This window comes from Accipiter gentilis, unplaced genomic scaffold (assembly GCF_929443795.1).
Source record: "Accipiter gentilis unplaced genomic scaffold, bAccGen1.1, whole genome shotgun sequence".
Lineage (NCBI taxonomy): Eukaryota > Metazoa > Chordata > Aves > Accipitriformes > Accipitridae > Astur > Astur gentilis.
In genome coordinates, this window is record NW_026060930.1 from 26730 (window position 1) to 39673 (window position 12944).

Here is a 12944-nt window from a genome sequence, read left to right on the forward strand (position 1 = left end):
CGCGCATTACCTTCCACAATGAATCCCGGCAGCGTTGTATGGCTACGAACATGATCGATAAAAAATAAGTCTGTCCGCTCTGTTAGTAACATCCATAATTTCAAAAGTGTCATAAACAGCCGCTTATTGTTTACAGTTTTTAGTAGGGACCTATGCATACGTTTGACTATCCCCACGACATATTGAGAATCTGAAATAATGTTGACAGGTGTTTTATCCCATTTTTTAAAAACAGAGCATACGGCTAATAGCTCGAGCACTTGTACTGACCCCTCTGACAGAATGACTTCGGATTTCCAGGATCCGCCCTGTAAATATACAAACCCTGCTTTACCTGTCTTGCTGCTAGCATCAGTAAAAACAGTAATGGCTTCCAGCGGCTTATTGCTGCAAATAGAGTGCGGTTCCATTGTTAACATTGTTTTAAATAATGGGTGGGGGGGGTAGTGATTATCTACTTCCCCCTTGAAGTCCAGCAGAGCTACTGCAAGGCAGTCATTTTTCGTCATGGCATTACTCACAATATCAAGTGACATAGGTAAAATGATTTTGTCCATTTGCCTCCCTGAAATTTGTATCGCCCTTACCCCTGCTTTTTGAATGCACATCCCCAGAGCTTCAATTCTAGTGACTACCGTTTTTGACATGCTAGCAGGCAAGAATATCCATTCTAGTATTACCAATGGGTTTTGTTTTTGTTGCTCACCCCACTGACCCAAAATTCCCGCAACTTCCTTATCTGAGTTACATACATACAAATTTATGGGCAAATCAGGGATATATCTGCCAGACATAGATGATGTGATTTTCTGCTCAATTGCTGTCAAGGCTTGCTGCCTGGGCGCACTTAGATGTAGTACAGAAGTTAGGCTATTGCTGCCCCGCAATAAGTCCAACAGTGGTTGTAAGTCTGTATTGGTGATACCACAATAAGGCCGGATCCACTGCAGGTCTCCGACAAGTTTTTTGTACATCATGTACATTTCGTATGTCTTTGTGTAGCGATAGCTTTTGTGGATGTACAGAGGCTTCTGCAACCTCTCACAGACCCCAGGAAAGTTTGACCGGCTGCTGTTAGTCCGTGCCGGCACAGATCGAGGCTGCGTTGCTATGTGTTGAGGGCACGCACGTCTCAAATGCCCTGGTTGACCACACCGATGACACGCGGGGGGGTCTTTGTATGGGCCGTAGTCTCCTTTTCCCCGTCGCACCATCAGTCGTAATGCTACCGCGAGTGCTACAGCGTGAGCTTCAGCATGTATTTTAGCTTTCTCTTGTTCTTGTATTATAGTAGCCAAATCCTCGTTTGCATTATTTGAATCAGGGTATATGCTAGGTATAATTTGTTCATGTTGAACAGTGGTATCTGGGGGCTGTTTTCTCATAGGCGGATTTTTACTCACTCCCTGATTCTGTAGAGTTTCCTTTAATCGTACAGTTAGGGAGGCTTGGGAACTGTCAGATGGCTGATTAATATCGGCAGTCCCAGGGAGTGGAGCAGAAGTCAAGAGCACAGGAGCAGGCGGACAAGCTCCAAAAAGTCTCTCTCGCTGCATTATGTTTTTCTCCCCGCTTTTCCCTTTCGCTTGCGGTTGGAGAGAGAGAGCAGCAAAAGCAGACACAGACGTTTTACGATCTGCTTTCATTTCTTACAGAGTTGTCTTAATCAATTTCCATAAAGTTGCAAGATCTTTAACTTCTTTAGACCCGTCACTAATTTCATCCCATAGGGAGGTTCCGATAGCTTTCTGGGTACTAAGCTCAAAAGCTGTACCCACACTAATTGAAAGGTTTCTGTCCTTTTTAATATTTTTCTCTGTTTTTTCAACCAGCCTCATAAATATCTTTCCGGCTGTCTTTTCCCTCGCAGATGCTGCGAAACCCTTGCCGCCCTTTTTATCAACGTAAGCTTACGATTTTACCTGCTTTTCCCAAGCAGTGTCCTGCCTCTCTTGAGCAGTGCCGGTGCTGTCTTTCAAGCCACCGTGGTCCGCGGCAATTCCCCCGCCTTTTCAGTAGCGTTGCCTCTTGTTCCTCTTCGGATCACGTCGGAGGTCGCCAAATGTAGGGTTTAGGGATTAATCCGTGCGGGGCCCGGACGACGAAACACCAATGTGATGATTAAAGTCGCCAGTTTATTGAGCTTAGCTAATCATTTTTATACAATTCTCTAAGTTGGTGAGAGACTTTGATTGGCTACTACATGCAAGCACTTGGTGTCCACACGCACAAGCATAAGCGGTGATTGGTTACATCGGTACTGTCCACGCGCACAAACATAAGACATAATTGGTTGTGTTAATTAGAGCATACAAGACTTGTCTTAGTCCAATTGGTCAAGATAAGCCCCTGAATTGAGGTTGTTTGTGCCAAGTTCCCTTTATCGTGGAATGTGCACCTGTGTTTTCCTAATTGGGATCTTTCTTCTTTTATCTTCTTATTTATTCTGTTCAAGGCCTTCTAAAGGCGCCTGGAACAATCTTGTGACCATGAGCTATTTTCAGGTCCAATAACTAACTTCCATATAACTGAACCCTACAGCGTGCAGCAGCCAATCAAAGCTTCTAAACAACTTAGAGAATTGTGTAAGAATGATCAGCTAAGCTCAATAAAGGGGCGACTTTGATCATCATACTGGTGTTCTATCATCCGGGCCCCGCACGGAGTAACCCTAAACCCTACACCCCACCAACCAAAAAAACCCAGGGCCAAACTTGGAGCCCATCACGTGCAAGTCTTAACACCTTAGCGACTCAAATCCGCTTCACTGCCCCTCAACAACCCCTGCCACACGGCTCCAATTGTCTCCGTGAAACACTATCGGCACGGCTGTCCGCGCAGGCCGCTGATGGCTACTCGAGCCGAGATGACTGTACAACCCTCGCCTAAACGGTCTAGGCACATCAACGTTTCACCTGTAGACTCTTATCGCTGTTCCACCTACCCCTGACTCCACACCCCCCCAGGCAGAGCAGCTCCAAGCCAAGCACACCGTGTGCAGAACGTCACCACGTGGAACGCCACCAACGAGGTGATTCAACGAGAGAGAAAACTCTCAGCAAGAAGAATGACCCCCGGACGGGAGGCGCCGTCGGGCAAGATGACCTACGGGGCCGCAACCGCGAGGCCAGGAGGCTCCACAGCAGACCCAGAGGAGTCAAACGGAGCGGCCCGTTACAAGACAGCACTGTCAAAACCCAGACGACAGATGCGCCAGAAGCCTGGCGTCGAGACCTAAGGATGTCAGGATGCGGGGAAGAAGTCCCACTCCGAGAAAACGGACGGCTAGAGAGCAGAGCTGCCGATGCAGGCTGAAAAAATGCTGCCATAGAGCACTGACCGGAACCCGCCAAGACCGATCCATGCTTTAGAGCTCCGAGCGCAAGAAAAGAAGCACCCGATTGGCACCGGGCCAATGAGTAAGAGCATTCAAAACCCTAGGGACAGCACCCAAAGCGCATGCCTCGCTCCTCTGGCGCAAAGCGCGACAAGGACATCGAGACCCGAGGAAGGTCTAAGCGCACAAGACAGACTACACAAACTACACGCCACCGCGGACACGGGCTGGAACTGCCCTGCCCGGCACACACGGGTCTCGTGCTGAAAAGCAACCCGCTCCCTTCTCCTGCGCAAAGGCGACTGCTTTGGGACAGCCCTCTCTCCTGCGCTAACTTTAAAACTCCTCCCTGCTATTCCCAGCTTTGTCCCTTCCTCTCAGCCTGGTCCCTCAACTTAGCTTTCAGAGGGCTGAGGGTCCAAATCCATCCTCCACAAAACCACACGGGCTAACTGGGATGTTCCTCAAGGGGAACATTGCTCTTCAACATCTGCAATGAAAAAACCAAACACAAACAAATCAGAAAAGGGAGTAAGCATCCCGCTGGCCAACGCCAACTACTTCCCCAACTCCCCCCTCCTCACAAGTGCCACCGTGTTCACTTCCCCGCTCATTCCAGACTCAGACCCTGCAGCCATCATCACTCGTGGTATCTAAGGTACCGAGAGAAACCACGTTAGCGTGGCACTCGTGAGAAGCCATCGGCCCCACGCTCCTCCTCGCTAACCCACAGCTCACCTGAAACGCTCATCCAATTCAAAGATAGCCCACACAGCACCTCCACAACAGAAGGTAAAGGCTGAACCGAGCAGCCCCATAATACTTTGCTATTCAACACCGACCCGGCCGACGACCGCCTCACCTTCTCGGACCGCTCACCGGCATGCAGCTTTTCGGGAGACCTTATAGCAGACTTCACGGTACGTAAAGGGTGCCTATAAGAAACCTGCAGAGGGACTTTTTACAAGGGAGTACAGCCATAGGACAAGGCGGTAATGGCTTTAGTCCTAAGGAGGGTACATTTAGTTTAGGCGTTAGGAAGACGTTTCTCACTAGGGGTGGCGAGGCACTGGAACGCGTTGCCCAGAGAACCTGCGGATGCTCCCTCCCTGGAAGCATTCAAGGCCAAGTCAGATGGGGCTTTCAGCAACCTGGTCTTGTGGACGGCGTCCATGGGGGAGGGTTGGAACTAGAGGATCTTTATGGTGCCTTCCAACCCAAACCATTCTACGATTCTATGACATTCAAATCCAACTGCAAAACTCCTCTGAGAAGGGCTGGTGAACCCTCCTCCCTTTCCCCAGCAGTCCCAAAACTTAAGAAACCCCTTTTCTTCTCCTCAACTGTCAGGAAAGGAACCCCACTGCTTCCTGACACCTCCTGCCCTCAATCTGCACTCCTGAACCCCCTTCAGTGGCTACTCCTCAAGAGCCGCTCTTCTGAGCAACATCCCAAATTCTGGGGGCACCCCCTAACCTACAGCTCCCCAGAGACTCTGAGCTCTGCTACATGCCCACAAAAGAAAGTCAAGTCCCAAGCCTTGTAATCTACAAGGGGCCTGCCACCAGCTGCAAAGATTCTAAGGACAACGTGGCATTCTGTGGGCAATGAGGAAAGGCACCCCAAACCCTGAAGGGCACTGTGCCTCACGGCCCTTCTGCTTTCATCAGTAGTACTAAAACTCCATATACAAATACATACAAGATGCTCACCCTAACCCCTGCTAAACAATGTCACCATCAGTCCCGTTAAGAGAGATAACAACTTACACAGCAGAACTGTTAAAAAAACAACGTTCCTTCTTCAATAAAGTTGGGAATTGCAGGAAAACACAATGCATGAAGAATAAAAAAAAAAAACAAACAACAAAAAAACCCCCAAACAATGCATACTATTAAACCATCTTTCTACCCCTGAACTGATGCAGAAACTGACACTAGGCCTAGTAGATGTAGAAATAGAACGTATGTTTAGACTCAGTGTATTGCTAAATAAAAGACTCAGGAATTTGTTAGAAGGTTAACAACTGCCTCCGTAAGTTGATTTACATAGACAAGCCAAGGACATAAAGCACAAGATTCCTGTGTCTGTAATATAAGACAAAATAACATGCCCTCTTTGAGGAGGTATTCTGTTTGATAAGAAAATATGTTCTGTCTCTTGTGGTGACTGAGCCAAAAGCTAGGTGATAAGCAGAGAAGTTGTTTGTGGGGCCCAGAAGGGGATCGTACTGCGCAAACTCGTACAACAAAGTTCAAACAGCGGACAAGTGAGGAAGACTATGGAAGACCAGCAGAGGACTCCAGAAGACCACCGAAGACCTTCAACACGCATGCATAAAGGACATTTACATATGCTAATGACTTCTCGGAAAATCAATGAATATGTATATTATTTCTCAGAAATTTTATGAATATGTATGTAAGGCAGGTATTTAACCTATACAATTAGTCCCAGCCAGAAAGCACATTTGGAGGAGCGATCCTCCGTTCTTCCAGCGCTGCAATAAAGAATACTTAACTCCATCACTGAATGCTCATTTCGAGAAACAGAACACTCGAAACAAAATTACTGACCTGAAAAAAAGAAAGGGGGAAAAAAAAAAAGCTGCATACAAGTGTGTCATGGTTTCAGCCCAGCCGGTAACAAAGGACCACGCAGCCGCTCGCTCACTCCTCCCGCCCCCCTCCGGTGGGATAGGGAGGAGACAGAGGAGAGAAAAGGAAAAAAAAAAAAGGAACCTCAAGGGTTAAGATAAAGGCAGTTTACTGGGACAACACAAAACAAAATTGCAACAACAACAACAACAACGGTACTAACGAAAGAGTAAACAAAAAGAGTGATGCACAGTGCAACTGCTCACCACCTGGAACCCAACGCTCCACCACTTCCCCCACCGAAAGTCGAGCGCTCCCCGGGCCCGATCCCCATTTATATACTGAGCATGATATCACATGGTATGGAATAGCTCCTTGGCTAGTTCAGGTCAGCTGCCCCAGCTATGCCCCCCACATCCCAGGTTCCTGTAAAAATTAACTCTATCCCAGCTGAACCCAGGACAAAGTGTTACTTTCTACCACACATGCTGCTGAACCTTGACTGGTCCTGAAGCTCTTACCTCAGGCAGACACCTCTTCCCAAAGGGCTGAGCCAGCTCAAAAGCTGCAAAGCACTCAAGGAAGAACTGAGCACCAACACCAGAGAAACCCAGGAGCACAATGAGCTCCCTCAGCAGAGCCTGTGGCTCAAATACCCCCGAGCCCCCGCCCACCACCCTTAGCACAATCCCCTGGGAAAGGGGAAGGGCAAACCACCAGCAGCTATAAAGTCAGCTGGAGGAGCAGCAGCACTGTTCTCACCTGCCTTAAATTTACAGCAAATGAGACCCTGAACAGAGAAAGTGACCCTTACTGACAACGATGATGCCTGCTCCTGTGCTACAGCTACACCTATTGCATCAGCAATGGGACCAGGTAGGGAATTCAACTTAATTTGTCTGGGGCCTAGATAGAAAACAATAGATGCCCTTCCAAACTAGGTAGGAAACTAGCTCATTAAATGCAATGACAATGTTGTTATCAAAAATGATGTGCTTTAGTTTCCTATAAAAAAGCCAAAACACTCTGGGGTTATGCTTCATTTCTAGCAAGACTGTGCATACCTCCTTACTTCTACCAGAACTACCTTCTGGATAGGAATGAATCAAAAAGCAGAATTAGATCCCTTAAGAATTCCGTCTCCAAAATATCTCTGGTTGCAAAACAAATTATTTCCTGTGAATAGCCAATGATGCAGAGTCCCCCTGAGCATGTCTCCAGCTGACTCCCTTAACAGAGGTACAAGAGCCCCAAAGCACAAAAGACACCAAAAAAACCCCATGGAAATACATGGGGGGGACCAGGCAGCAGCCATGCCCTACAAGGACAGGCCAGGGCAGGGCATGGGGGCAACAACACCCCCTGCAGTCATGCAGGAAAGGGTCAGCAGAAGCCACACCCCCGCGGTTTGGGGTGGGGGGGAGGGGGGCTGCAGCCACAAATGACACCAAGAAAACATGGAACTTCAGGGATACACAGCGGGTGGGGGGAAGGGGGTGATGCCCCCACCAATCGGCATGGGAAAAAACTCACAGGGAAGGTGGGTTAGATGGCTAGTTTGCGGTGGTAAGATATGTGCACAAGAACATGCACAGGCTGGGGGGGGTCATGCATGAGGTTTACCTTCACCAGGGGCTCCACCCAGGTAATCCAGAGTAGGTAACCTCATCTGGGATAATCTGCAACAGCAATTCCGCTCTGGGTTCTTGACCCAACACCAGATAATCCACACTGCCTGCCCCATGGAGGGGGTGCTTCCCACAGGATGGGGCATCTGTTGAGCATCACCACACCCTTATGACAACACATCTGAAAAATTAAAATCACAAACTGTATTTCAGCATATTAAGAAAATAACACCAAATGAGTAGAGGAATTCCAGCAAAGGGGGAGGCTAGCAGCTGCCCTAATTAGGACTCGAGCTAAACAGGTCAGCTCACAATACAACACTTCCTTTAGAATGTAGACTGATGAAAACTGGTTTGCTGTTAGATAACTGTATAAGTGAGATTTGATAAATGATCATGTATTAACATTATTGTTGAAACAGTAGACAAAGGGTACCTGGGGACATAATTACAAAAGTGTAGTGAAGTGACTAACTAGTAATTATTCATAAGTTTTGCAGTTCTTTGCTCTTATGACTAGATGTTCCTGTACGCTAAATGAGAACAATGCTGAAACTGACCACATGTGATTGAAACTGCATTAAGCTTCAAGATCAAAGAACAAGGACAAGAATAAAGACTTCGAGGACAGCCAGCAAGAACTTCAAATAGGTCGGTGGTCGCAAAAGCAGCCCTTCATCTCAAATGGATCCTTCATTGCGCATGATTGGATGTAGGCAGTACTATGATAATCGGTTGCCGTCGTTTTTATGTATATGTGTACTAATCTGATTAATAAGCAATTAGTTATTCTATATAACCTGTTTGTGCTAAAGCTGTGGCACGCACACTAGGTGGAACTATCCCCCGTGCATCCAGCACTGCAATGAAGAATGCCCGCTTTCTAAAACTCCAAAACGAGTCTTAGGGAGTTTCTTTGACCAGCTTTTCAGTATCAGAGGTACAAGGGAGGAAAGAAAAAAAAAAAAAAAAAGAAAAAATGGGCAGGGGTGTGGGAAAGAGAAGGGACCAGGGGAGGGACCAGAACGCCGAAGAGGGGAGACGGGGCCCCGAGGGCCCAGGGCTCACCACAGCTCTTGTTCTTGGCACTGCCAGGAGAATTTGCCAGTTCAGATGCTTCTTTCTGCTCCTCTCCTGCTCCCCACCTCTTCTGTAACTCCGGCAGCACGGCCATCCTCCCCCTAGGAGTAACACAGGTCTTGCAAGACGAGGCTTCCTAGGCACGGAGCCTCGCTCGCTCGCACGCTATGTGGCCGTGCGGCATACGGACCCCGCGGTGCACCTCAGCAAGCCCCAGGGTCTGCTGTATCCTTCTGCATGTGGCATCAGGGTTGCAGGAGCGACAGCAGCCAGGCAGCAGACGCTGGCGAGAGATTTACAACAAAAAATAACGCCTGGTTCAGGTGACAGCCTGAAGGCAGGCCACAAGAGACCCAAAGCTGCTTCGTGCCAGAGGGGCAGCTCTGTTCGGCAGGAAAGGCCGCGGCCCAGCACACCAGATGCGAGCGGCCCACCTGCAAGCCAGCGATACCCCGGCGACCCTGGGGCTCGGTCGGGGTGGGCACCTCCGTGCTATCAGAACGCTGCTCTCCTAATCCTGCACGCACGCAAGGCTTCTTGCGCGGGGCTTGTCTCTTATCGAAAAGACGCTGCACAGTGTTACTTACCGCCCTGCCCTCTGGCGTGCAAAGTAATCAGACGTGAGGCAGGGAAAGCAAAGAGGCCTGTCGGGATATTAGATGTCCTCAGCAGAGGACCACAGAGCCCTCGAGGTTCCATCTTTGCTCCCTACAGGAGCGTGGCTCCGCACTCCTTGCCGCTCCTGCCAGCAAGCGTCACAACTGCCCTTTGCCGCCTGCAACACGGCCCCAGTACTGCCGCTTACAGAGCGAGAGGCGCTCGCTATAAAGCGGCGATGAAGAACAAGGACGGCCCGTCGAGATGGCAGGAGGAACACAGAGAGCCTCCAGCATTAGCCAGACAGGGCTTGCAACTCACCTCGTGTCCTGGTTTAACGCCAGCCAGCAACGAAGGCCCACGCGACCGCTCACTCGCTCCCCCGCCCCCAGCGGGACGGGGAGACAATCGGAAAGGGCAAAAGTGAGAAAACTCGTGGCTTGAAACGAAAACAGTTTAATCATCATTAAAAAGAAACAACAACAACTTGTAAGGAAAAGAAGGAAAAAAAATTACAGAGAACATGGTGCAGGCAACACATCAGGGGTCTGGAGCCTGATGGATGATGGGGGGTGGTGGTGTGGAATACGGAGGAGGGAAAGGAGGGAGGCAGGGCAGGAGACAGGAGAGCAGGGGGAAACAACTCGTGTGGGTTAAAAACTCGTGTGGGTGAAGGGGGTGGGGTGGAGCAGCGGGGAGCATATGGGGGAGACACGGACACAGGGGGTAGGGTATGTGTGGGTACAAAAGTGCACGGGGTGTACTAAAACAAGTTGTGCTGCTTCACAAAAACATGGTCCCACCTGAATTCAGTAGGGTTTCTTCTGCTCTTAAACATTAATCAGGCACTTAAAGCCTTCAGTAGACTTGTAAGTCCAAACCTCCAACAATTTACGTACTCTTATCATTTCTGATATCCATGATATGTGAAAATAAATCTTTCAGTTTAATAGTTGTCACTGAGAAAGATACGTGTTAATCTAAACCACACAAGGGGAATAATATCATGTTCGCCATGTAGACTTTACTAAGAGCTTGAAATTAACTTCTCAGGATCTTTTAAGCTTCTAAGCATAAAATAATTAGTGTAGCTTACAGATGTGGAAGAGAAATCTTTTGGTATCATAACCAAAGTAGTCTTCTCCTCTATGAATGGCAACACAATCTGTAATACTGCATCGACACTTCAAAACCCATTCTGTCTCTCCCCTTTTGTCATCCAATGTTGTCTTTTAGGTATTTCAAGAAATTCTTTCATGGTCTATCCCATAAAATGAGAAGTAGATTATTACGGAAGAGCTCCACAGATAAAAAGTTAATGCATTAGACTAACTGTGATATAAAAATCACTGGAGATATATTTATGTGTGATGTTCTGATGAATTATCTAGTTGTTTACAATTGCTAGGACTTCTCTCAGTAGTAAATCACTGGCAATGTGCATGAACACGAGAAACTATTCATGGGGCACATTCATCCTTTAGCAGTTAAATGAAGTTTTTAAATCACAAAATTGGCTGTTACACAGTCTGTGTAAATTACATGATAGTAACCCAAACCACAAGACCATGTCTCTCCTACTTTGCTCTGTTGCAGAAGAATCTCAGCTTGCAAAGCACATCAGTTTTCTGTAACACAGATAACCAGGGTTCACACAGTCAGACTTTTCAGTCAGAAGGCCACAGAAAGAATCATAAAGAGACCAAGTATCTTTTCCTTAAGCATCCTGTTTACAGACAGCTATGTTACCTCCAAGTGCTATGAACGTTACTTTCTCTAAAACTATCTTCCATTTAGTTTTCCTTTTTTTTTTTTTTTCCTTTTCTTCCCCTGAAAACAATCTTATAGCTTAATCCTTATACGATTTTTTTCAAGTTTTGGTTTTTTCTAACGAGTATCAACACATGAACACTCTAAATAGTTTCAGGAAGGTCAGTATTTGCTACAGTTGCACTTGATCCAACATCCCACTTTTTTTTCCACCAAGCAAAGGAGTTCAACCAAGTTTCTTTCAAGAGCCATACAGGAGAAAGTACAGATTCTGCTCTGTCTGCTAACAAGCAGGCGAAGGAGCTGCTACCAATTTGAATACTATACAGGCTCTGCTGTGCCCATTTTCAACTGGGGAAGAGAAATAGCCCTTCCTGTTTCAACATTTAGGTCCACTTTTTCTCATTTGCAAAGCAGATCCACTGCCTTGGGAGACTGACCAGAATTACCTGGAACAAACATTATTTTTGCCTAGGATCTGTTTGTTAGTTGAGAAAACAGTCACTACGTCCCTGTGATAATATGACACGATTTCATCAAGACATTTCTGTCTCAAGGGGCCCAGCTGTATTTTATTTTCTAGTAACACAGTATCTATCCAATTCCGGTCTCTGACTTAAGAGATGAGCAACATGCAATTTCTTCAATGTCTACTTATCACGTGAGGAAGTCAACAAACCTCTTTTCACAGTTACAAGCACTTTTCAAAGATGTGACATTTCGCTCCTGTCATCAGCTGACCCTGAACAAGTTGGAAAATATAAAAGGATCAATAAATGTGAGAAAGACCTATGGTATGAGGGAACCCAGACAAACCGGTGCAGCAGCTTTCTTCCCTATTGATTGGAAAAGAATGCTGTTTGGCTGCTGCTTCTACGGATAATCCACAAATTATTTGCTATTCTTCTTAGCCAAAGGGCTAAGGCAGTGCCATCAGCAACTTCATAATATATGCTGAAACAAGAAGCAGGTATTACAGCTCCAAGTCTGAGGAAACAGCATCAATGATTAAGACAGCTCTAACATGGAAGGCCTGGTAAGTGGCAGTGGTATAAGGCACTAGCAATTTATCAGGGCTCTCTTTCAAATGCTGGCATTTTCTGTGACTTGGATTTTGCCTATTGTTATGAGATCATTACATCACCTATCACACAAGTGTAGCTTTGTTAACTTTCAAAGAAAAGCTGCTAGACAATATACAACACAAAGTTAGACAAGCGAGGGAAGTACACAGTGATGTCACAGGCAATCTGGAATTGGGCACCCGACTTGAATTCCTGGCTTTGAAAACCTCTCTCCAAATGACTTGCCATCCTTTCACTAAGATCCAGCAGCAGTTCTCTCCTGTGCCTCATGCTCTTCTGTAGTCAGCCAAAGCCCACGGAGCTGCACTGTAAGCTTGAAGACCAGGGTGCCAGCTTCGTGTCCTATTTCTGTCACCTAGTTCTTATGTACCGTTTCTTGCTAATCAAAAGGCCCAGTGAATCCTCCTCACACATCACACTTGAGGTAGTACATCCAAGCATTATTTCTGCCGCGCTACATTTGCACGGATTAGCTGCTGAACCCTCCAGATGATGTACTGCTTTTCAAGAAGGGTGTAGTATAACTGGTGAGGGTCTACAGTAAGTCCAAGAGGGTGCTCAACGATGTACAGGAGTCTGACTTCAAAGCATAAATTGAAAAACAGCCGCTTAACCTAGAAAGGGCAATACTGAAGAGAAAGAACAATGTTTAAACTCTAAAAGGTAGCTATAAGGAAGAACTTTTCTGTGCATCCACTGCACACAGTTACACGGAATCATGGGGCTTAAATTACAACCTGAAAAACTTAGGGTATGTGGCAATCTTTGCAACAGTAGTAATAATTACAGGAAATGTTTAAGAATAAATTAGGCAAGCATTTGTCAAGAATGGTACAGAAAGTTGATCATT